General features: G+C 37.8%; 1 long non-coding RNA gene across 1 annotated transcript; it reads left to right on the top strand.

Annotated features, from left to right (window-relative positions):
• The first annotated feature begins 2,488 nt into the window (after positions 1 to 2,488).
• LOC110864190 lies at positions 2,489 to 2,802 on the top strand. The gene is made up of 2 exons (XR_002549709.2): positions 2,489 to 2,549; positions 2,625 to 2,802. It is a non-coding gene; the product is annotated as an uncharacterized LOC110864190 (long non-coding RNA).
• The last annotated feature ends 522 nt before the right edge of the window (positions 2,803 to 3,324 follow it).

Genomic DNA, 3,324 nt, shown 5'->3' with positions numbered 1-3,324 from the left:
TCAAATTAGGTTGAAAGTTTTGTGATATTTGAATTTGTATTTTTGGTGATGATAGTTAGGTTAATTTCAGATATGACATAGTGAAAGGATAAATTGTTTTTGTAGTTTTGATTTTACTGTGTTCTGTTATATTTTGATCTTTTCCTTCATTTTTGGGACTGATAAGTGTCATGGTTTTGTGATAATTATGATATTTAGGTCATTTTTGGGGATGATAAGTGTTGTAGCTGAGCCTGTGAGGCTATGATGCATAAGCTGAGCCTGTGAGGCTATGATGCATAAGCTGAGCCTGTCGACTCTATGATGCATAAGCTGAGCCTGTCGACTCTATGATGCATAAGCTGAGCCTGTCGACTCTATGATGCATAAGCTGAGCTTTGTTCTTAATATGTCTGAACTGAAACTGTTAAGGCTATGATGCATAAGCTGAGCCTGTGAGGTTACATATGTGTTTCTTGTGCTTAAAACAGCTGTACATCATGCTTTAAAGGTTGTTTAAGTTTAGTGGAAAATTACTCTTGTACATCATGCTTTAAAGCGGGGTTACATAACACAATAGACTGTGATGATGATTGTATTTTGAGGGTACATAGAAGATCCGAGTAGCATCTTGGCGGGGCAATATCCAGGTTGCATAGTTCTCACTTTGCAACCGTGTGTTGCAGCCATGGCTTTACCCGTAGTTGTGTTCATATCTCAATTACATGTCTGAGTCTTCCAGTTGAGTGTAGTTGAGAGTTTGTAAAGTGTGAGTAGAGTGTAGATATCTCTGAATTATTTATAGAGACTGAAGCAAGCATGCTGTCTTTCAAGCATGCTGTCTTTCAAACAGTGTATGGAAGAGTGTTGATATATTATAGAGACTGCAGCAAGCAAGCTGTCTTTCACACAAAAGTAAAGTGTTGCTTTTTCCTGTTGATTGTACTTCCCTGCTTTTGGCATCCCTTTTTGCGAGATGTGATGTTGTTTTGTGAGATGTGTGAGCATTGAGAGAGAAAGCATATGGTGATCCGTGTGAAGTCAAATGGACGGTTTACGTAACACCCAAGCTATGACAGGTCATCATTCCAACGAGCTATCTTAGCAACCCAGTGTTAAAGGTCTTCCTTTTAAAAGGTCGAAGAACAGTTCAGGCTTGACCATAGATGCGGTCTCACCATCCCATGTCAGATTCAAGAACAGTTCAGGTATGTCACTCGCAACTCGCAAGGAAACCTTTTTTTAGGATCTGAATTTAATTAGTTATACCTTTGGTTAACGACTGTCACGATCACTATTTTTACAGAACAAGCTCACTCCGATCTTCTGGCTGCCGGAGAAAGTGTATCTGCTTGGAGAGTCTCGGAATCGGCTTTAGTGACGCTGAACGCTGCTTCATTCGAATCGATGGGGGCTTCATATGCAGAATGTTCCGTCACTTAGTGGTCTCATGCTCACTCAAGCAGAGGTAAAGTAAAGTTTATCATCATTCATCAATTTTCTTTTCTTTTTTTTTAGAATAAAGGTTTTTATATTTGCAACTTGACAAAATGTCATTTATATTAAATTTATTTTAAGTTAATAGTGTACTGGTTATAACTAATATCAAATCTTTACTAATACTTGATTTCTTTTTATCATGGTTGACTTTGCGAGAACTAACGGAGCTTGTGTTCTTAATATGTCTGAACTGAAAGTGTTTGAGGCTATGATGCATAAGCTGACTCTGTCAGGTTACATATTTGTTTCTTGTGCTTAAAACACGTGTACTTCATGCTTTAAAGGTTGTTTAAGTTTCGTGGCAAATTACTCTTGTTGTGTACTCCGGATTTTGTGTTCTTAATCTGTCTGAACTGAAAGTGTTTGAGGCTGTGATGCGAAAGCTGAGCTTGTGTTCTTAATAAACATATGTGAAGGACAAGATGGTAATTGAACAAGGTGTTGAAAAAACACTTAATGCACAATGTACAACTGTTAAGGAACAAGAAAACACAAGCCCTTTTACCCTTTACAAGGTTATACATCTTCCGTCCAAATGTTCTTAATCTGTCTGAACTGAAAGTGTTTGAGGCTGTGATGCGAAAGCTGAGCTTGTGTTCTTAATCTGTCTGAACTAAAAGTGTTGAGTCTATGATGCATAAGCTGACCTTGTGTTCTTAATCTGTCTGAACTAAAAGTGTTTTGAGGCTGTGATGCAAAAACTGAGCCTGTGTAATCTATCTGAACTGAAGGTGTTTGAGGCTGTGATGCAAAAACTGAGCCTGTGTAATCTATCCAACAACTCAAGCAAATGTTTTCTTTGCATTTTAGGGGGAACATGGGTGCTTCTCTCCTAGGGCATACAAAACATAGGTTATTGGCGGCAGCTCGCCATATTTAACATATAAAAAAACTTTATATGTTAAATTTGGCGGGCTTCCGCCAATGACCTGTGTCTTGTATGCCCTGTGGAGAGATGCACCCATCTTCCCCCTAAAAAACATAGAAAACATTTGCTTGAGTTGTTGGACCGAGCGAACCTTGCATAATGCGTCAAGGGAAACTATTGGTCGAGCGAGACATTTGTTCAGGTATCCTTATTTCATGATAAAATGATTATGAATAGCTGTGCATAAACTAATCGCAAGTTTGTTTGGTATATGCAGGGTAATAGGGAACAGAGGTTGAACCTGTGGTTTGACGCAACAAAGAACTTCCGTACTTACTCTATTCTATGACTACTGCAGTGACACCGGTCGGCTTGAATCGAGCCCAAATCAGTTTTCTGGATTTGAAATGATAGCCATTCAAGTTTATAATAAAAAGCAATCATGCTGTAGTGAACTACTTTTAAAAAAAAAAACAGATGTATGTATGTATGCATGTTCTGATTATATATTAGAAACCACCTACATATTTCTGATGCTTGAATGGGAACGACTATTGGACCAACAAAAACAAGATAATTTCATATTTATGATGCTAGCTACCAATATGTATTCATTATTGATTATCTTGTATACACTTGTACGAAGTGTCATGCACAGCAAAAGGTATAGTTATTCTTTGTGTGCATTGCCACTCAAGTTCATTGTTTGGGTCAACTAACGGGTCAAAATAGGCTTTCGAACTCTAAAAATGGATCTTCGGAATCAGTTAGTTGTAGCAAGAAAATGGTTGGTTGGGTTATGTGGTTAACTTTACTAGATATGCCATCACTTCATCTGTTATAAAACACAATATTGACCCATCGGTTGGCAGGTTTCAAATCTTGACTTGACCTTTAGAGCATATGTATTGGTAAATATCTGCCAACGTGCAGTAAGTAATCAGACAGCGTTACCTTTTCAACACTTAACATTTTAA

This window comes from Helianthus annuus, chromosome 6 (assembly GCF_002127325.2).
Source record: "Helianthus annuus cultivar XRQ/B chromosome 6, HanXRQr2.0-SUNRISE, whole genome shotgun sequence".
NCBI lineage: Eukaryota > Viridiplantae > Streptophyta > Magnoliopsida > Asterales > Asteraceae > Helianthus > Helianthus annuus.
The sequence above is the reverse complement of the archived record's forward strand: the minus strand, read 5'-3'. Positions and strand labels throughout refer to the sequence as shown.